This window comes from Pleurodeles waltl, chromosome 7 (genome assembly GCF_031143425.1).
Source record: "Pleurodeles waltl isolate 20211129_DDA chromosome 7, aPleWal1.hap1.20221129, whole genome shotgun sequence".
NCBI classification, from domain to species: Eukaryota; Metazoa; Chordata; class Amphibia; order Caudata; family Salamandridae; genus Pleurodeles; species Pleurodeles waltl.
Genome location: NC_090446.1, coordinates 84117381 through 84140742, shown reverse-complemented (window position 1 = coordinate 84140742; position 23362 = coordinate 84117381). Strand labels below are relative to the sequence as shown.

The following is a 23362-nucleotide window of genomic DNA, read 5'->3' as shown; positions in this document are numbered from 1 at the left end:
CACTAGAACTACACAACTTCTTTGGCAAAATCATACTGCACTTCTTTTTTAGACCATCCACGTTTTACACCCACCTACAACCCCATGGTATTCACTCCACCAGAAATACTGAGCAAGTACGTTGACATTACCAACAAATCTGCAGATATGGAGGTGTGATTGTGATTTTAGAATCATGCATCTACAGTAAGGACGTACTGAGACAGCCATCTAGGTCTGACCATAACCGCCACGTAAATGGATATCCCTGTCCAAAGATAAGATTGGAGATCATCACATTGACAATCAATCCAAAAGAAATGGGTTTCTTTTGTGACAAGGAGTTTGATTTTTAAATTGACCCTTTGCATGCACATCTGATATATATATATATACATATACACACACACTTCCAAAGATTCATAAGGACCATACTAATACATCAAGTTGCCCGATCATACCAGGATGTGAGTTCTGGAACGTGTGTCTTGGAACCATTGTCCCTCATCGACCCACTTCTATCTCAAATCCTGACATATTTCAGGGACTGCACTTATTTTGTCATATATACTGAAGACCTGCCATTTAAAGACCAATCTCAAATCCTGCCGACCCTTGAAATCCAGGCACAATATACCTCAAGCAGATGCTATATGAGTCATATATACAATCATTAATACCAGACCCACCCCTGCTGAGGTAACTACAAACTTCATTAAAAATCTTCATGAAATTGCAACAACTTTTTTTTCAAACTTCTAGATGAATTTTAGATCCAGATAAAAAGGGTGGCAATAGGTGCAACGTTTTGTCCGAATTTAGCCAAGCTCTATATGAACCATTTAAAGAAATAAAATCTTTTCAATCATAATAATCCCCTCAAGCAAAACATAATCCTCTGGGTCGCTATATGGACAATGTTTTGGAATGGTCATCGCTCTGAATTGAATACCTTTTATGACTGGCTTTATCAACTTAATGCAACTTAATTCAATTCACTAAGTCAATTGACATCAAATTCACTAATCGTCGAGATTTTCAAATACTACAATCTGAAGGGCAACGGAGTACAATATTGCACAGAAAATCAACCAAAAGGAACCCTACACTGACATACAGGTTTTCATCCCTCTACCCTCCGTGACTATCTTCTTTTTGATCTGTTTTAAAGGGTATATCGCCATTATACCAGAACAAAAGTCTATTTTACTGAATATGGCAAACTGACCCATCGCTTACACACATGAGATTACCCCAAACACCACCTACATAGAACACAAAATCAAGGGTGGTTCTTTCCCAAGGTAATCTAGCTAGAGGCCAGAAAAAGTCTGACAATACTAACAGTTTCACTTTTGTTATCACATTCAAACCAGCAAGTAATGAACTTAAAATATAGTCAACGAACACAGACCAAGGGTGAAATAGCTAGATAAATCATTAGAACTCCAGATGTTTGTTATGAAAAGAGGCAAAAACATAACTAGTTTATTTGTAAAAATCCTAAGTAAAAAATGTACCATCTACAACCATTACTGAATTGTGGGGTCTACCAAAAATAAGTGGCCACTACAAATGTGGCATGTTTCTTCCTGCAACACCACATTAAACACAAAGTCTTGGCACACGTGGATGTATGTTTTATTACGGACACATTTGAACTAGAATTCTGCGAATATCATATATGTAGTTTGGTGCGAGCTCAATATATATGTTGGAAAACAAAACAACGAGTCTGAGTTCGGATTGCACAGCATAAATGCAGTATAAGATGTACAGCACCAAATGCTCCCCTTGTCCACCACTTCCAACTGCATCAACACACAAAGTAAGCTTTAAAATGACAAGTTATCTAAAAAATAAAAAAAAATACCTGAACCCACATAAAGGCAACTCAAAAATCCTTAATGTTTAGTGAGTGTCAGTGGATTGACCAATTGGACTCTGCCTATCAGGCCTCAACGAGGTGCATTATTTTGCACAAAATATCATGTTACAAACCTTTACTCTACTTTCCCTTGCACTTGGTCCTTATGTTTGTGTATAATTTTTCTCTATTTTGGATCAAAAAGCTAGACTGTGCACAACTGTCTCACTGTTGTGATTACAACTATTAAATGGTACTGAATTATAGTTTTTAGAGACTGTAACCTACCTTAAGATGCAAGCCCTGCTATTGCTCAGATACGCATTTATCAGACACATCACTACTTGATTACGTTATGCGTATGATGCACACAGTCAGTAGTTTCTATCAAAAGGGCCTGAATAATTTACAACTCAACCAAATTCCCTTTTGGATTTGTCAATGGCAAGTCACTCAGTTTTGTGCTTTAAGATACAGGGTATCGGCAGCTGTTTTTACAGTAGTCTGGAAACAAATTGGTCTTGTTTTTGGTAGTAATCAGGCGTTCTTTATGAACCTGTCTATCGACAGATGGTGGAACAAACTTATGACCTACCTGTGCTGATTAAGCTCCCAGCTTCTCTCTCCCTCCTGATTAGTTTAACCTTCACCTTGGAGAAACTAAGCTGTGCTGCTGTTATGCAGACACTTTTAAATCTCAACCTGACTGACTGTGTTGTAAAGCTCCTCTCCAAGATGGTGGTTAAATCACCCACATGAAGAAGAAAGCCCTGCCACCCGTATTATTTTTTAGGTTTGGGAAATGGGGGAAATAGCATAACAATTAACAAAGAGTATTTCTTGTTGAACCTGTATTTTTTCACACCCTGAATTAGTCAAGAGAAAATTACTGCCCCAACATTATTCTTAATACATTTATTGAATCTGCATAATTTGTATAACTTTGTATTAACTTTCAGTATAAAGTGCATCATTACATGATATAACATTCATCTTATTAAAAAAAAAAAAGATAAAAACATTGCTAGATCATTTCAAATCCCACTCACCTCACACACTAAGTATCATTTATTCAAACTCAAATTGACTCAGAGTGGTTTGCGGAGTCTCCCAGCTGTGAGGGAACAGCTGTAGACAAAGAAGTACTTGTCTCTGTGTTGGAGCATTAAGGACTTTATTTGGGGACCGTGTGGCTAAGTGTGTTTGAGTTTGAACGAATGGTACGTACGTGAAATGCATGAGGTGAGTGGGGTTTGTAATGCTTTAGTAATGGTTTGATCCGTTTGTGATTGTGGTAGGAGTATAAAATGAAATGATTGTGTAGTATTATGTAATGATGCACGTTATACTTTAGACTGAAATTTTATAAAAAGATATTTAAAAAAATATGAAAACTGAATAAATAGATTAGGATAATGTTGGGTCAATAATTATCTTTTGATTGATTCAGGGTGTGAAGAAACACAGGTTAGGTGGGAACTAACTGTTAGTTGTTGTGCTTTAGCGCCACACAATAAGTAATGCTTTACCATATTGCTCTGTCCGAATTCATGTGCCGTTTCGTGACCAGTGAGGTCATCCGGATTCTTACTTGTGTCCCTTGTTCTATTACACACCATACGTAAGTCAATTACACAAGTCATAATTGTAGGACATCCTCCCTTTCTGCGTGGTCACCCCAGAATTTACATCTTTTGCTCGACCTTTTATGTTTTTTACTGGTGGTAGAACTCTGCGCTTTACCCTTTCTATCCAGTTGTAAAGTGTCTGTGCTCCCTTTTAACATGGCTGAATTGGCATGCTTCTAACTGGTATAGTTAACGTGCTTATTAGTCTCTAGCATATGTTACAATATCTACCTGTGACCTTCAAGTTAAATGCCACTAGTGGACTGCATGACCTATAGTGCCACTTACTACAGTGGTAGTGCAAATATGGCTTCTGGCCTGTCACTGCAGCTTAACTGTAACAGTGCAATACATACACCACCAACTGTCAATATAATCCCGTTTGGCAGGTAAAATCTCACTTTTAAATATTAAGTCACCCTTTTTTTAAGCCTTGTGTTAGAAATAGGGTCTCTAGTTGGCAGTCGGTTTGCACCCTGTCCAAGTAGGAACCCTCACTCTAGTCAGGATAAAGGAGATACCCGCTCAGATAACCCCGACTCACCCCCTTGGTAGCTTGGCCCAGCAGTCAGGCTTATCTCAGAAGCAATGTGCAAAGCATTTGCACATAACACACAGTAATACAGTGAAAACACTACAAAAGGACACAACACCAATTTTATAAAAACAAAATTGCCAATATTTATCTATGTAATACAAGACCAAAACGAGAAAAATTCAACATATAGTAATAAAGATATGAATTTTGCAAGAATTACTTAAAAATACAAATCCTTGAAGTTGATAGCTCCATCTGGGCCTATCACGACACCGTGACCAACAAATCCAACAGTTCAGGCCGTCCGTGGCGTCGCGGGACCGCTATGGTGTCAGGAAGACCTCCAAACAGTAACTTGGAAATGCAGGGTGTCGTGATCCTCGCGATGAGATCCGAAGTGCGGCATCACTGGTGTCGGTTCTGAGGGTCGGTGCAGGGGTCATCGGGCCCTTGAAGTCACACACATTGCAGAATGAACTCCGAGATGATGACGAAGTCAGGAGCGCTGGTGTGGATGGTGTCAGGTGCGAAGCGGGACAATGCCATATGCGGTGCCCACAGGTCATGGTGCAGACAGTGGCTCGGTGACGGCGTCCTGCAGTGTCAGTGAGACCAGGGCTGCGGTGTGAAGCGCAGGGGTGCAAAGTGCATTGTCTCCAGGTCACGGTGCAGGCAGCGTTGTCATCTGCAGGCCCAAAGTGGGTTGCGGTGCAGACAGGGGCATCTGTTGACGACACTGGACTTGATGGCACTGGCGTCGGTTGACCAGGGCTGCAGTGCAGGACGGGACAATGCATTGTGTACCTCACGAGCGGTGTCCACAGGCCACGGAGCAGGCTGCGGCACAGGTGTCAGCGTGGAGCAGCAGCATCAGGGATGTCAAGGCTGCGGTGCGAGCAAGGTGATGCGGACTGTGGGGCCCACAAGTCACAGTGCAAGCAGCGGCTCAGTGACAGCATCAGGTGGCGGCGGTGGTGAGACCAGGGTTACCTGGCGCGACGAGAGGCACGGCTCAATCTGGCGGCGTCGGGTCACGGTGCAGGCAGTGGGGTTGTTAACGACGTGGCAGGGGTTTTCTTCTGTTGCATCACAAAACACACAGTTCACAGTGCTGTAGACAGATGAAGCTGAAGTCTTTGATATCCCTGAGACTTCCAACAGGAGGCAAGCTCTTGGAGAAACTTCATAAGCAGGATACACAGCAAAGTTCAGTCTTTGCTCTCTTTAAGGGAGAAGCAGCAAATGCAGGCCAACCCAGAAGAGCTCACCCAGAAAAGGGGCAGTACTCCTCCTTCAGCTCTTCTCCTTGGCAGAGGTTCTTCTTGATCCAGAAGTGTTCTAAAAATCTGGTGTTTTGGGTCCACTTATACCCAGTTCTGCCTTTGAAGCAGCCAAACTTCAAAAGAAAGTTCTGTTGTTGACAAGATCCTGCCTTGCCCAGGCCTGGCCCCAGACACACACTAGGGGGTTGGAGACTGCATTGTGTGAGGGCAAGCACAGCCCTTTCAGGTGTAAGTGACCACGTTTCCCTGCACTCTAGCCCAGATGGCCCATCAGGATATGCAGGCTACACCCCAGCTCCCTTTGTGTCACTGTCTGGAGGGAATTCACAAACAGGCCAACTGTCAGTCTGACCCAGAAATGGCATACAGAAGCAGGCAAAGACACAGAACCTTAAAGCAAGAAAATGCCCACTTTCTAAAAGTGGCATTTTCAAACTGACAATCTAAAAACCAACTTTACCAAAAGATGTATTTTTAAACTGTGAGTTCAGAGACCCCAAACTCTTTATCTCGACCTGCTCTCAAAGGGAAACTGTACTTTGAGGGAATTGAAGGCAGCCCCCATGTTAACCTATGAGAGAGATAGGCATTGCAAATGTGAAAAATGAATTTGCCAGTATTTCACTGTTAGGACATGTAAACCACATTAGTTCATATCCCACCTTTAAAATACACTGCACCCTGCCCTTGGGACTACCTATGGCCTACCTTAGGGGTGCCTTACATGTACTAAAAGGGAAGGTTTGGGTGTGGCAAGCGGGTACCCTTGCCAGGTCGAATTGGCAGTGCAAGACTGCACACACAGACACTACAGCCTGAGACATGTTTACAGGGCTACTCATGTGAGTGGCACAACCAGTGATGCAGGCCCACTAGTAGTATTTGATTTACAGACCCTGGGCACACACAGTAGGTACTTACCAGTAAATCAAATATGCCAATCATGGATAAACCAATCACCAGTACAATTTACATAGAGAGCATTTGCACTTTAGCACTGATCAGTAGTGGCACAGTGCGCAGAGACAATAAACCAGCAAAAACAAAGTCCTGCATGCATTAAAAACAGGAGGACAGAAGGCAAAAAGACTGGGGAAACACACCAAAAGATGCCAGGTCTAACACCTTGCAACCCACAAAGTAGAGTGCATAGTCCTTAAAAGTGGGATGTGTAGAAAATTAATGTAATGTTACAGTTCCCCTACGGAGACAAGGCCCTAGGAGCTATTTTCACTTTGCCAGTCCTAGCAAAACCATGAAGAAGACCACAGTGCATATCAAAATTCTAATCATATGTGTTGGGAATGGGATCAGCTAGAAACATAATTAAAACAACTATTTTCAAAAGTAAATAAAAAGCCAATTCAATAGTGATGTTGGACTTTTTATAAATATGAAGGAAAGTAACTTTTAGAAAGCTACCTTTTCCCTGCGGACGTTCCTGGAGGCTAATTTGCATTGGCTCTCCAGCTTTTCCCACCAAATGACTAGCTTTGAATAGATGTGAAAAATGTGTGAAATGCCAGGCTGACCTGATTGGGTAGAGATGACTTTTCTGAGCTCAGGAGCATATGCAGGGTGCCGTCTGTGTACCTCATTTTGACAGCACCGTGTCAATTTTCTCTTGACAGGTCCGGTGAGCCACATGTAACAATTGTGGTGCAGTGAAAGGGAAATAATAGGCTGCCAAGTCATCTCTCGTGGATCCCTGTCTGGCTGCCAAAGGGCCCTACTTTCCCCCTACCAGGCTTCTATCTCTGGGTTTACATATAATACTTGGGAAGCACTTGAAAGGGAGATGGACAGGATGGCAAGATAATCCTTGGGCATCCCCTGTCTAGTTTCTGAATGACTGAGATTATGTCCTACAAGAAGTCTGATTCTGGATTTGACGCGGGTACAGTATCTGCTCCACAATGGATTTAGTTTTAGATGTGTGAGGACACTAGGATTACAACAGTACACTACCTACACAAGCCTTCTCCAACAAGTAAATTCAGAGAGCTTCTAGAAGCTCCCCAGCTACTTTTAAGTACTTCTCCTCAGTGCAGTCTGAGCTGCTAAATAAGAAAGTTTTGCTTTTTGAATTAATATAGGTATGTCACAATTGAAAAGAGTGGATTTGAAACAAAAATGTGTATATTTTCTAAACTCATGAAATGATGTTTGTAGAAAAGTGGTTGAATTTACAAATTATATTTAAAGTAATAGAGCATGCAACATTTGGGAAGACTTATTAGCCTTTTCATTGCCGTGGTACCTTTGGTGTTGCAGTTATGGCTGTTATGTGTTCTCTACATAGAGTAATTTCAAACTGACATTCTTTTTCACATTACTGCTGGCAACCCTATACAAAGGTGATCACTACTGGTAATCTTGCAAATCGTGGCCACTAATATAATCTTCTCTGATGTGGTCGCTTTTAAGACACTTGGGATGATTTTCATTGAACATAAGTAGCCCCATTTGCAGAAAAGGTTGGCAACCCATGCCCCACACACACCCCTAGTCCTCAGATACCATGTTCAGTGTGGCTGAAGACTTTTGTCGTCTAGAAAATGTTGGGAGATATGTTTGCAATAAGGCAAAGAGAAACTGCTGCAAAAGGGGCTTGAGTTCACCATGGAATGTTTTACCTCACTGGTAAAGGTGTGCCCAGAAGTCATTGCCACCCACTTGCTGGTGTCAGGCGTAAATATGGCACCTCCAGGCACTCAGTTTAGCACACTTTCTGGAAGATTAGAAGAGGACTGGACCTCTGTGTACCTGAGAGGAGCCCTAAAGGACTCAACCAGCTCCCTCTTATGCCCACGACAAAGAAGAGGGTGGCAGGTGTCAGTTGGATTACCTCAATTGTGGCTAAAGGGAGACAACAAGCTGCAGGAAACCTTTTCCTCAGCCTCAAATTATGCCTATGTCCCAGTGTATCATGTATCATTGATGTTTTGTGCTTTTTGGCATTAGTTCTACTTAAAACTTTAAAAATCCATATCTCCTGTTCCTCTTATTGGATTTTGTCATTTTGATATAATTTTGTTTATTAAATTTTACTCCATTTTAATTCATTTTGGGATATGTATTGTTCTGCAATTCGTCTTTATTACTGTTTTGATACTTCAGAAATACTTTACACATTGCCCTCCATTAAGCCTGTCTGCCTTGTCATACCCACTAGAAGGTTGAGCTCAAGTTATTTTACAGAGTAAAAAGGGTTCAACCTGACCAGGGATGTGATTATTCCTTGAAGGGGGCATTTATACACAAACAATAATCCAAATTCTTACAACATTATTGATAATGCTCAAAATAAGGTCATTTCTTGCATGTGTTTAAAACTATGCCTCTCAAAGACTTGAATTACTTTGCTTCCTTGGTAACTGGTCTTTATTCCACCCACATACCATTATAAATTGCAACTCTTTGGCAACAAAGAGCTTAGCTTTATCAACTGAAATGATCCTCTAAACTCACATGCCATTCGGTCTTCGTCTTAGAAGTGTAAAAGACTCTTCACGCCATGATAATTTACGTGGTTATGATGAACATTGCACCAATAAAATAGTTAAGCAGTTTTTTATTTAAATTACACTTTATCCAAATCTATTGAATGCCAATGTTTCTATCACTAAAAATAAAATATATTTCTCCATCATTTACCTGAAGTTGCTACTTTACAATTGTCTTTGACACTGTCCTAAGGATGACTCCGGCATAATCTGCCACGAGGGTTAAAACTTTGGCATCATTGTTTTAATAAATGGAACTGTCCCCTCTCTACTGACATATCTAGTACACAACAGTGTTGTATAAAATATATATGCTTGCTTCTGTGTGTTTGACATCCTTTTTCTACTCGTGTTTATCTATTTTTATACACTACTCACTACACTAAGCATTGTGATGATAACTTTGTTAATCATTGTAGCACCTTGGCTTATTAGTTATGTTGGATTAAAATATGTGTATTCTCTAAAGATAATGCTCTGTGCCCAAATACTGATATCTAATCTAACATAAGTAATCAGAATCAAGATTAAAATATAATCAGCAAATTGAATCCATTCTGGCAAATCATGGCTATCCACAGTTCCAACTTTAGAAAACCATCTTCTTTTTTTATTCTCAAATCATTTTCACCAAATGATTGTAGCTTGTACTACAAAACCAACTGGCAGTCAACGCGTTTCGTTCTCTCTGAACTTCTTCAGGACTCAAGATCAAAAAATAAATCACTTTGTAATCATGGAAAGAGTCATCACAGGATTTGAAATCTCCAGGATAGTACCCTGTATGTATTACTGCAGAAATCTAAGGCCATTTCAAGTGTATTCACTGATTTGCAAAACCTTGTACTGGTCGTTTTAACTTAATTGTAAGACAAAGAGCCATGTTGCACCCCAGTAATTGTGTTATTCCACACCATTGATTTTTAAACTCAGTCAGGAAGAAAATCCAAGAGAATCAAACGTGATGGCTGCTAGTTTATTGTGCATTACAAGCTACAATCAATTTACAAAAATATTTGAGAATAATAAAGAAGATGTTTTCCTAGAGTTGGAACTATGGACCATTTCATGGTTTACCTGAATGGATTCAATTTGGTGAATATATATCATTCTTGATATTTGGAGACTTATGTTTGATTAGATACGAGTATTGGAGTGCTGAGCGTTACCTTTTAAGTGTATAAGGGGATAGTGGTATGCCTCCTTCAAGGTGGGGGTGGTTGAACCCAGTTCCCCCTTCACCCAAGAAGACAAACGTAGCTATTGTATTATTTGGTGACAGTGAAAAGCACAAGGTTCTATGTATACCCCAATCACCATGTGTAAATTGTCTGTGCAAAAAAATGTGCTTTGTATGGTTGAAACTATGAGAATATACCTGCATTCAAACATATTGTGGTGTCTCACCTGAAGTGTATATTGCACTATATGCCAATAGAAATCACAGCACTGCATGAAACCATTACATGATTGGTCAGCTACCGTGTGCTATAGGTAAGGATACCCCAACCCAAAAAAGGAACCATTGTTCTCTTTAGTAGTAAAGACATATGCAGCAATGGGCTCACTAAGGGGCAGAATCCCCCTTACCAAAACAAAGCTTCTCCAGACTTCAACATGCAACAGGTCACAACAGGGACATTAAGGGACAGCAGATTTATACATAAACCAGCCTTCTCCAAAGATGGACAGACTGTCTATAGGTCACAATGGGTAACACTAAATGGCAGTGCAACTTCTTCCATAAAGCAGTCTTCTCTAGACTTCCAAGATACTGAAGGTCACAATGCGTGTCACTAAAGGGAAGGGGCCTACCATTACATAAACAAGCCTTCTCTAGGCATGAACAGACTATATATAGATCACAATGGGTGACACCAGGTGGCATGAGAACCCTCTTCAGAAACAAGCCTTCTCCAGACTTCAAGATGCGGACTGTCACACTGGCTGCCAATAAAGGGAAGGAGCTTACCACATCATAAACGAGCCTTCTCCAGGCATGAACCGACTATATATAGATCACAATGGGTGACGCCAGGTGGTATGAGAACCCTCTTCAGAAACAAGCCTTCTCCAGACTTCATGATTCGGATTGTCAATATGGATGCCAATAAAGAGAAAGAGCTTACACCTGCATGAACGAGCCTTCTCCAGGCATGAACAGACTATATCGAAGTCACAATGGGTGACACCAAGTGGCATGAGAACCCTCTTCCATAAACAAGCCTTCTCCAGGCTTCAGGAAGCTGTAGGTCACAATAGAGGACACTAATTGGAAGGAGCCGAGCATTACATGAACAAGCCTTCTCCATAGATGAACAGACTATATATAGGTCACAATGGAGGCCAGTAAAGTGAAGAAGCTTAACAACACAAAAACAAGCCTTCTGCAAAGATGAACAGATTATAGATAAATCCACATGGGTGACACCAAGTGGGAAAAGAACCATCCTCCATAAGGAAGCCTTTTCCAGGATTCAAGATGCAGTTAGTCACAGTGGAGGCCACTAAAGGGAAGGAGCCTACTATTACGTAAACAAGCATTCTCCAAAGATGAAGAGACTATCTGTATGTCGCAATGGGTGACACCAAGGGGTGTCTTCATAAACAAACCTTCAGACCTGAAGACACTATTATGCAATCTTTGGGACACTGGGCATTAACTAAAAATCTGTACTCGTGCATTCTGTGGTAAGAAGCTAATGATGCTGCAAACTAACCAATAATTTACATACTTTTCTATCTAAAGCACTTTCTTTGGGCTGCACTCTGACCAATAAAGTGAAGTTGACAATTGTGGTCACTTATGTGTAGATATGACAAGCATGAAAAGCGTCTGGCTATTATGCAGTGCATAGTTACCCATTAGTTGCACATATGCACTCACGAAGGAGGGTCCAGACAATATGCACACAATGATGAACATATCTGTTTTAATGTTACTGAACAGTGCACACATACAGCAGTGATGTACACGCCACACTGCATACGTCTGCGTGTGCCCTGGTGTTGTTCAAACTTCTACATGCAGTGTATGCATTCCAGTGGTGTACAGGCTTAAACAAGCAGTTCGCCGTGCTAACAATGTGCACCCCTGCATTCGATGCACACTCGGGAGTGATGTCACCCATGCCACGCACACCCAGTCATAATGTGCACAAGTGTACACTCGAGATAGAAGTGCCACTGATGTACAGGCACTGTCTGCAACAGTGTCCGTTGCTTCAGATAAGGACGTACGTGCACACACAAAACAGGTGAACTACACAACGTCATGGGATGTCGTAAAACGCATTCGTGCTATAGACAGCTCTAGAGCAGTGTACACTCCTCCGTGCTGTGTCAACACGTCAGGGGTGCACGTATGTATCCATGCATAACACTCGATACAGCTGTGCATTCACCAGCCACTCAAACAAGCAGTTAACATTATTCTTGCAGGGCACACTACTGTCGCGTGCACAGACACATTGCACGTGTGTGTCATGGGAAGGGAAGGCCGGGGGTGCGCGCAACCAGAGGCACACATTCATATGTATGCACACATACATTGCATAAAGTGAACGCACGCACTCCAAGAATGGTGAAAAACAATGTATGCATAGAACATGTGGTAAATCACTGCACGGTTTGTGTCTGATCAGACAACACTGCACAAACACACACTTCAGAGACACGTACACCCACATGTTGAAAGTGAAATGCAAATAGGCAAAGTGGTTTTCGGGACCAACAAACCCAATGCCATGCAAACATACAGACACTGCTAGGCAAACTAACACACCCACAGGCACCAGCGATTCAAACTAAAAGCAAGCTGTCGTGCACACCTTTTCAGAGGGCCACACACCCAATGGCACACATTTCTGGCATCACTGAATTTGCCAACATTCAGTGGTGTGCATGCACACAGCAAAATACTGGTACTGTGGCATACATCCACTCCCTGGCACACACCAACGTGCACGAACGCAGTCATGCATACACAAACTGCCCCAAAACAACCCACGGCAGTGACATAAAGTACCTAGACCCAGCCAACCCTCCAGACCAACGTGTCTAAAATACCCCATCACTTACCTGAAGATTGTGTGGGGGTAGGGGTGCAAAACACCGCCCCCGGGGTTGGTCCTACACCTCCTGCGCCGACATCCTCTCCCTTACTCCGGGTGGGGGAGGAGGTACTGCGGCACTTTGCGCTCCTCAAGGGAGGGGGGCTTATTGGCTCTCCATGGGGGCCGGGTGGCCCCCACCGTTGCAATCCGCCACCGGCGGCCTGGGGGATTTGGAATCTCACGGGGCGGCGGCAGACTTCCTATCGAGCTCGATGCAAGTCACTTAAAATGAATTCTATAATCCTGGGGCCTTCCTCTCCCTTCCGGGTGGGGGCAGGATATTCACAGGGGGGTGGCGGCGCAATCCTAGTCGCCAAATGACGCCTGATCCCTTCCAAAACTCCCCCTCCCGTCGCCGCTTGGAGAAGGATCCAGAAATGGCCGGCGCCCGGGAGGTGCCAAAGAATCAAAAGAAAGGAAGGTGCCCCTTTAACACGCCCTCCAAAAATGGCACCGTGCCCCCCCAACACCCACAATTCGAGGATACGGGCAACGCCAGTGGGCTGGGTCCTCCATCAAGAAAGGGTCTGGTAAAATGTCGGAGAGGGGTGAGTGATGGGGGGCACGTGGTAAAAGACTGATGCACCTTTAAGTCAGCCTCAGTTTGTGGGTCTTCTGTCTTTTGGGGGAGGGAGGTCTGTGATCGCCTAGTTTACTCACAGAATAAAGGTGGAGTGGCATCAGAGATGGGACTCTAGGGCTCCCCAAAATCACATTTTCCTCTTCATCCTTGCATTCATGTCCGGAGCGACAAAATCAATATTTGCAGGATGCACGTAGCTGCAACTCTGTAAAACATACATGTATGTACAGATGTGTATGTATGTGCGTTGATGCATCAGGGGAGGGGGGAGAAAGACTTTTCATTTGTCCTGGCTCCAAATTCTCTCCCCCTACATCCTCCACCTTCGTTTCTTTTCCCTGCCCCCTTATCCTGGTCAGGGAGGGGGCCCAAAGGGTGCAGGGGAGGGTCCTTGGAGAGGGGAGGAGGGACGTGCTCACATTCCCCCTTTAAAACAAATCCAAGAAAATGTTTGTTCGCTCCACTACGTCTGAAATACCCCTCCTTTTAGGCGGCCCCCGCCCTAAAGTGAGGGTTCTGGGTACTGTTTCAGGGAAATGTAAGAGCTTTTTTTTCCCAGCATCCCCCTCCACTGTTGGATTAGCTTGGTTTTTATGGTCTCCCCCTCTGTCAATGTTATTTCTCTCTCTCCCTACTAGTTCCTGTAATATCCAAGCACAAAAGGGGAAAAGGAGGGGGTGCGAGAGGGAGGGAGGACTGTGGCTGGCAGGCCAGAGAGCACAGACTGCGGCAGGAAAAATCAGGCGTGGATTTCTGTGAGGATCCGGAGGTGGGAGTATTGGGAACTTACTGAAGTGGCGGATATATATACTTGTATGCTAAATATTTACATAAACATATAAAGATTCAATCACACTAGTGGGGGTAGTTAGCTTGGAGCGATATTTTCTGTCTTTCCCTTAAATAATGTTCCTTACGAGAAAACGAACGCATTGCAGTGCACGTCTCCGCGTCCCTTTCTCATCCGTTTATGGGCTATTATCTTGAGTGGGTGAAGGCAGGGGTGCTTTTAAGTTCTTCCAAGAGGAGCCCCAGGGGGCTGATATAATTCTATTGGGGTGGGGAGGTCGATGAGTCTTCTGTAGCAGATGACATGGCTCATGCAAGGAAGTAGATCTACCTGTTGATAATTCGGAGGGTAGTCATTTAGAAGGGCGCAGTTATGCCTCGGCTGGGTCCTTGCTTGAAGGACCCGTGTGTTCTCACGCTGAGGTACTCGAAGAGGGTTTCAGTTGGAAGAGAGGTATTCCAATTGAAAACGGTGTGGCGGGGGGAGGGGCTAATATGAGAGTATATTGTAGGAGGGAGGTTACATTGTGATATTAATTTGTGGTGTTTTGAAATTATTTGAATGTTCAGCAGCCTTGTTTTGATAGGATATTGTGTGATTTATTGTATAAGGTTTTGTTATGGGACTTCTGAGGCGCCACTTTAATATTAGCTGTTGCCTATCTTAAACAGCACTCCATCTCGCTTGTGGGCGCTGTAATGAAAGCCATTATCGGGATTCTTTTCTCCCACGTCTGAAAGTCGTTTTTTCGCCCCCAAAAATCTCATTTTGTTTTTTTCGCTTGCATTTTCTCCCTTCTGATAGTTTCCATCGGTACACCGTGGCCTGCTCAGTTCCCTTCTTTTAATAGTTTTCGGCTTATCTTCCCTGTTCACTTTCCGGACCAGTAACCTAGTGTTTTTATTATTACCTTTGATGTTATTTCCCCACTTCTCCCAGGCGCTCTTCCCTGACTCGCCTTGGCCTCAGCACCCACCCTCCTCTATTTACTCCTACCTCCATCTCTCTCCTCCATATCCCTCGGCTCCTTGCCAAGTCTTTCCCTCTGGTGTTTTTTTTTTTCGCCACTCGTCTTTCCCTTTCACGGTATCATACCCCAACCCCGCCGGACACGTCCACCGCTGCTTCTTGACTGTTTCCTGCAGCTCCCTCACTTTCTTACCCAATCTCTCTTTGTTACAAACCCACTCTACCAGGTGCCTCCCCCACAGATTACTTTTTGTTTTGTTTTTTGCGCGTTTATATAGCGTACACCCGAACTTATTGGAGCGCTTTACACGAGCACCAGCTACGTCACACAAGGGCACTTTCATTTTTTGTAGGCAGGCGGGAGAGTAAGTGATTTGCCCACAATCACAAGATGTCGAGCCGACGCCGAGATTAAACCTGGTTCTCCCATTCCAAAATCGCAGCTCTGGCCCTACGTCACATCCGCTCCCACTTTCCCAGCTTCCGCTCCTACACACCCAATCCTGCGTTCCTGCATTCGGTAGCCGCAGTCGGGTGTCTCCGCTCAATAATTCCCATTTCTCCCCTTTGTTTTTCGCTAACCGAGCTTTAAACGTTTATGGCTTGTACTTTAGCTTTTCCGTTGTCACCGAACAAGAAACGGAAGGCAGGCTCCGGCGAGGGCCTAAAATCACGGGAGCTGAGGACAGGCACAACGGGTCACGGAAACAGACGACAGACTACAGTGCGAGCCCAGGCGTAGAAATAGAAGACGAATCACAGCGCATGCGCATAGAACATGAAGACAGACTAGAAAGGGCTCAATAGAAACAGAAGACAGACCCGAGCGGTGACCCCGTGAACCAGTTCACCCGCACAGTGTGTCACAGACCAGCAGGAAAACAAAGTAACCAATTAAGCAATTCAAAGTAAACACTGAATGATGAGGCTCAAGCCTTGGTTTCCAAAACACCGCTGTTAGATCAAATCTTAAAGCCAGATAGAACATGCCAACTGCGATCTTCAGTCAGGGGAAAAGAAACACTTTTGAATCGTGTTCCCTCGGGCCCTAAGCAGCATGGAGGCAGGCTTTGTATTTTAACAATAGCAACAACATAAATAAGACCCCTCCAAGAAACTGATGCCACACGCCCCAACGGAGCTAGGGGATGCTACAGTTTTTTTTTTGTTGTGCTTTTTCTGCAGGGCATCGAACAACAAATAGTAAAAGCAATTGGACATAACGCTTTACCTGTTTTAAATTTTACGGCCAGCTAAACAACCAGTAGTTCTTGATGACATGATGTTTCCCTTCATCTGTCAATTGCTTGTATCTTTAAGGCGAGTGAAGCCAGTTGTTTTAAATAAACCATCTCAGTTAAAGTGAGGGGGGAAATTTTTTTTGAAGGTGTTGCAAGTTTGCACAGCTGGTGATATTATGGAAGTCTAAAGAGGCAGCTAGCTCCTTTTCGTAAGGTGCACATTTTTGAAAACATGAAAGTGAGTTGACAGTTTATTCCCAGGCTTCATTGTACACCCGTTCGTACTGCAAGAACAAGAGGACGTGCCAATTTTATATTTGAGCCCTGTGGTCCTTGGTCGCCCCCCTCGTCAGATTTCCTCGGCGTGGTTCTAGATAATGACTGAACACATAATCCCAGTTAAATTTGTGAGGCCCAGGAAAACCTCTTTTCAAAAGGATGGCTTTTCTCAACAGATACTTGATTCTGCCTTTCATCATATAGTTCATACATCCTATTGAGGTAAAGGTTATCCTCTTCATTTTTAGGTGCTGCCGGCAGCTGCTGCACATTTCAGGGATGGCAGATAGAGACAGTTCATTTATGTAAACATGAGCTGAATGACAATCCGAAGCACTTCCATAGCACTTGCAGTGAGCAACAGCCTAGATAATCCAACAGGAATGTAAACCAAAGCACATTAGTGTATAACTTTTATGTTATTGTTTGCAAGTAACTTTACATAGCTCAAAGTATTATTTGCATATGTTAGATAAATAATAAGTGTGTTTCTCGTCTAGGAAGACACTATATTATTCATTTACAAATAGTTTGAAATTTAGATACTAACAGGGTCTGTTAGGTGATAGGGACAGTTAGAGAAAAGTCTCACCTCGTTTTTAGATATTAGCAGTCCTGAAGTGCAGATAAAGCCCAGCTGTGTTTCCCACAGAGTGATAATATCAGTTGACCCTGTTTCTCTTGTTACATTCCCTTTTACCCCGGTGTCCTGCTGGCCAGTGTATTGTCAGCGTAAGGTTGGCAGTGGGTTTGAAGAAGTCTGAAAGCAGACATCAGTCCTGTTGGATATGGATTGCGAGATTGCTGCTCCTTGAAGCCTCACATCTAAAAGCAATTGGGAATGCTCCACATCTGTTTTTGTGGTAACCCTAGCAGAGTTCTAGAGTAAGCTGCGGTGGTTGTACACCTAAAGTGTACCCCCCTAATTACCGACAGTAACTACTGGCCTTTCAGCCGCTTATGGGGATGCTGACTATTGGTGGCAGGTATTTAGGGCATAGTCTTTTTACTGTAACTGTGGCAGTATGGTCTTCCGACTCTCTCGGAGAACACTTTTAAGGTCTCCCATGACTATGATACTTCCTTTCTCCCCTGAATGTTTACTGTGTTATTGTGCTTACATGTGTGCCTACACAGAGCCCTTCTGCATTTTAAATGGCGTTATTTGCGAGAACATGTGTACAGAATTGGTGGATCCCCGTAGCCCAGTCATGCTGGATTCTTTTTATTAAGAGCAAACGCCCGGGCCTTCATTTCAGCAATTCCAGAGTAGTTTTCTGGCTGTAATATACATTCAGGCAATAGACCTTGCCCGAGTCCAAATAGTGATCAAAAAGGCTGTTGTCTTTCCATAGCTGCTTACTAATGGCTTCATTTATGAAGAAACACAGTCTCACTTTCACATCTTGACTTTCAAGCAAAGAGACGTATTATTTACTCAGCTAGAAAGTAATGTTTTTGTTACAGTCGAAGACTGGCATCCCTTTTCCATTGCCATGATCACAAGATGTCTTCTTCTTGCAATGCTCCTTTGTTTTAAGCAGGTCATATGGACCGCATTGACAGTATGTTTATTCTATATATATAATATAATATATATATATATATATATATATATATATATATATATATATATACACACACACACACACACCTAATTGACAGTATGTTTCTTACACACAGACATACATATATATATATATATATATATATATATATATATATATATATATATATATATATATATATATATTATTTTCACTTGTCTTACTTTTCACTGCACACCTATTTTTACAGTTCAGTGCAGCACTGTATCTACCTATACCGAATCACATATATATTGTCTTTTGGTAATAGAAACTTTATTGGTGTGTGCATAGATTTTCTTCCACCATATTGTCCTGCACTGGGAGCTACTGGAAAGGTGAGAGGAACCTCGCTCAAGAAGTTTGGATTGTCTCTGTTACAGTCCACATTTTTTGATCATTTGAGGCATTCCCTATGCATTCCAGCCTGGAAATTTGTAGGAGGAAGTGTCTGGAGCTCCCTGTATGGATCTTAGATTTTAAAGGTAGCACACCTTATTTTAAAGACAGCACACCTTATCTCCCCAAATTGAATAAGCACTGTCCCTCCACAATCAGTTCCCTATATTCCCTTTGTAAAAATAAACTCAAATCAGGAGGCATTGAAGATAGCCTAGAGTAGGAGATCACAGCCAAAGGAATGAAGACAAACTGAAACTGGAAAGTCCAAGCAAAGAAACAAAAACACAAATGTGAACTGTAAACACTGTAATTAATAAACAAACTGACACCAAATGGCAATCAGCAGAACCAAATATATGATTTTTTTTTTTTTTAAGTAGGAATAGTGGCAAGAAGTATAAAGGGCCAATGGCAGTCAGTCGTTGTGATAGACCGAGACCTAGGCTCAATTTGACACTGAACATGATTGGGGGCAGGTTGGATACACTAACCAGGTTCATCCAGGTCAAAGATTTTACCTTCTGACTTTAGTCCTTCAAGTCCTATTCCAGCACAGGAAGTCTCTTCTAAAGCCCCCCAGAAACTCTGGGGGGAGCATTTAGAGACTCACTGGGAGTCAGGGAGATGCCAACAGCATGGCCTAGTCAAGGCCAGTTGTTGCTGATCATCCGGCCACTTGCAAGAAAGGCCTCTCATAGCTTGTGCTATCCCTGTGGCTTGAACAAAAGGTTAACCTTATGACTCTTGGAATCCACTTCTTTGTCCGGGCATAAGAGAGAGCAAGTTGAGTCCATTAGGTCTCTTCTCAGGTCGTAGACGTCAGGTTCGGTCCTCTTCTGATCTTCCTCAGATCCCAGAGTGTTCTTAAGTGGGTGCCTGAGATGCCACATTTATTGTTGACATGGGCCAGTGGGTGTGAATGCTTCTTGGTAATGCCATACCCAATGTAGTAAAAGTTTCTGCGGCCAGCCCTATACACTTTGGCATTTTCAAAATGGCAAAAGTCTTAACCCACATTAAATTTAGGCTTTGAGGGCTGGAGATGGGTATGGGGAATGTATTATGGTAGTCTTATTGTCCTCTCACATCTAACACTAAATTACAGTTTGGGTACCCACGGTTCCCACAGTAAACCAAGAGACAGAAGTGGGGTAGAACAAAAGGAGGGTTTTCCAGCAACCAGACAGTGGATACAGAAAAAACGTTTTAGCATTCTGTTTCCCTTCTTTTAAACTGTGCCCATGATATATATAAAACCCAGAAACAGAAGTCCAGTAGCACAAGCAGGGCTCACCAGCAATCAGACAGTGGATACACCAGAATTGTCTTGCCATCCTGTGCTCTGCCTTTCAAATGTGCCCAAAGTGTTGTATGTAATCCCAGCAGACCTGTTATGTAGGATCTGACATTCCAGCAGGATTTGACACTGTAATGTCAAAAAGAACGCTCATAGCCTCCACCCTGCATATTTGGTGAAGTTCTGAAGAGTTACCTCTGCCTATTCATGTGTGCCTGTGTTTTGCTCCTAGAAAGCATTTCACACATTTTAACATCTAGTCAAATGCTAATCACTGACTTGCAAAAGTGGGAGAGCAAATGCAGATTTACACTCCAGGAACTAAGTTACTTTTCCCTAATATGTATTTAGAATTTCGACAGGTAATAAAAATAGTTGTTCAGTTTTTTTCTAGCTAGTCCCATTACCGAGATGCAGGATTTTCATCTGTACTCTGGTTTTCTACATAGGGCAGCTAAACCTGCCAGACTGAAAATTAACTTTGGAGAGCTTGTCACTGTAAGGACATGTTAATATTAAATTTCTAAATGCCGGCTTTTAAATACCATGCACCCTGCCTCGTGGACTTCAAGGCCTATATAAGGATGACATTAATATTTAAAAGAGAGATTTTGACATGTCAAAAGGGTTTATTCTGACAAATCGAATTTAGAGTGTGTGAACTGCCACAGCCAGGCTACAGTGCTAGGCCTGATGCCATGATTTGCACTGTCACTGTAGTGGATGGCACTATCTGTGCTGCAGTCAACCAATGGTATTTAACTTCCAGGAAATTGGTACATTTTATAACATGTACTAGAGACTTATAGGTAAGGTAAATATACCAATTAGGAATATGCCATTTCAACCATGTTTAAAGGGGAAGCGCAGGCACTTTACCACTCGTTAGCCAGGTTAAAGTGTGCAGAGTTCTAACAACACGAAAAATATAGTGCCCAGCAACAGGCAAAAAATACTGAGTGAACACATATAAAAGGCAGATTTCCTTTAGGATGTACAGAGAAAGAAGTTAAGACACATACTAGAAAAGGGGATGAAGACCTAATGAGACAGTCTGAAATGGGAGTCAATCATGATGGAAAACAGAATTGAGTGGGGTCCTCAGAAAGAGAAAACAGAATAGACTTGAACCACAGAAGAAGGGTTTCTTCTAAAACTTCGTCCCCCTCGTTCACTGAGAAAAAAGCCTGGAATTATGTCACAGAGAAAGAAGTCTAGTTGGAGTCATGGCTGTTGCAGTTGTTAGCAGTTTTCAACTCCAAGTTTCCTGAGAAAGCAAACATTTAATATTTCTCTGGCTTTGTACCACCCGTTGCTTCGTGCTACTTGGAGTCATGTAATTTAATTGTAAATGCTAACATACACAAGCTAGAATGCATAGAAAAAAACGAATTATACCTATGCACACTGGACATTAGGCAACTTAGATACTTGTGAAGACAGACCCACAGGAGGAGACCTACTGAAATAAGGCCCTTTTGAGCTGAAAAGAGGCTAGACCGAGCCACCAGATACAGAAGGTAATCTAGAATAGTAATTGTTTGTCGCAAAAGGTAAATCAGTACACAAACCACATCTATACTAACAAAAGCTAGAATGAGGCCCACAGGCAAAATAATGGCTGCTTTTGCATTAATTCAGAGGCGATTAGCAGTTTGGACTAGATTGCCCCTTTCACGACATAGCTAACTGATTTGCATATATTTATAACTGAAACCCATATGACAACCTGTTATTCCATCTATCCTGCCAGTAGACTAGGTATGTTTTCTTTAGCTGAAGGCATGCATACTCTACATGATGTTTGTATATTGCTCATCAGCACAATGCTAGACTCTTTTGATAGTAGGTGTCCATCCAGGGTGGTACTCCATTTAACCTGGATAGCTACTTCTTCAATTTTCCGACCTTGAAAATACTCATGATTGGTGGTAGATGATTGTAGAAGTGGCCTTTGTCCCTTCAGTCCAACTGTGAGACTGTCTAATGGCTCCCTGGTTAATTTGTTCAAAATTTCATGTGTGCACACACTCGATTTAGCACATAGGCAAGTTGATATGCACCGGGGCAGTGGGTCCCTTCTGGATATACATATCCCCTATGGTTGCAGGATGCTTGAAAGGATTTAGAGGTCCAGTGCTGCTGTCTCCCTTCCTCACTGCATGTCCCCACTCCACCTTAAAGCTTTATTGATTCCATAAATTTGCCCTGAACAACTTTTGTAAAGTCAAGTGCATGCCTCTGGATTGAGGTCACATACAGTTGATCGGATTAGGGAGGACCTTCCATGGACATCAAGCCAGTCACAGCAGGCTACGGCCTAATAACAGCCACACATGAACAATTCATTCGGACACAAGTATGATAAAGGTCACTTGGCCATCACCTGCAGCCTTTCTCTTGTCCTACTGGACTGACTGGGTAATGTCTTCATCTTCAGTGATATCCATGTATGTGCACCACTGCATTGCACTGTACCCTGTCTTTTGCCAATTTGATGTTTATGTGAACTCTCTGTGCCTTCACCTATGCATTGCCATGCACTTTTTCAGCCATACCAAAGGATGGATGAGGGTCATGTCCCTACACCCATGCATTGCAGTACATATCCTTTTCCCTAAGCGACATTTGATGTCAATCTGAGATTATAGCCCCACACATCTAGTATTACTGCTGTGAAGTTTCCCGATGTCAGGAGGCTGCCAGTTAATGTAGATCTCTGTACCTTTGCCACTGCTGCTCACACTTGAATCCCCCAAACTGTGCTGTCACCGGCTGAAAGACCGTGCACTTGTTGCCCTACCAGAGTAGTGCTGAGTAGCTCAGTGCATCATCTGTAGACGCTTTGTAGTTGACAAAGAGTGACTCGGTCATTGAACTGTGCAACAAGAGTACCTGTAAAAATCTGGTGCTGCAACTGGCTATGGTCACATACATCTAGTAACTTTGATTTGACTATCGTATGTAACTCTTGACAAGCACAAATAAAATAGTAAGATACACATTCAGACTTTTAAAAGTTCTTTGAATGTTGTCTGACTTAAAAGAAAGTTCTATCTATTTTCCATAGAATAGTACAATTGCATGAACATTATGGGTCTGATTATGACCTTGGCGGATGGGGTACTCAGTCAGAAACATGATGGATATTCCGTCCGCTCTGTTATAAGTTACATTATATTGTATGGAAATTGTAAAACTACGGGCGGGATATCCCATCCCCCAAGGTCGTAATCAGGCCCTATATTTACTGTAAGTGATATTATATGCTCTCTCAACTAGATGTTCTGCAAGCTTGA

General features: G+C 42.7%; 1 protein-coding gene and 1 long non-coding RNA gene across 5 annotated transcripts in view; one reads left to right on the top strand and one right to left on the bottom strand.

Moving 5' to 3' along the window:
- Window positions 1–15941, bottom strand: part of ATN1 (atrophin 1) — a 136880-nt gene extending 120939 nt beyond the window's left edge. For 2 of the 3 annotated variants that reach the window (XM_069243070.1, XM_069243069.1), the window contains exon 1: window positions 12882–13061. The gene's annotated coding sequence lies outside the window, so the exon portion shown is untranslated. Of the gene's footprint in view, window positions 1–12881; window positions 13062–15285 lie in introns of those variants that run through there. The other variant, XM_069243071.1, reaches the window with a different exon arrangement.
- The window catches only part of LOC138303720 (uncharacterized), a 31118-nt gene continuing 21083 nt past the window's right edge, over window positions 13328–23362 (top strand). The window contains exon 1 of one of the 2 annotated variants that reach the window (XR_011205438.1): window positions 13328–13464. This is a non-coding gene — a long non-coding RNA (uncharacterized lncRNA). Of the gene's footprint in view, window positions 13465–14166; window positions 14269–23362 lie in introns of those variants that run through there. The other variant, XR_011205439.1, reaches the window with a different exon arrangement.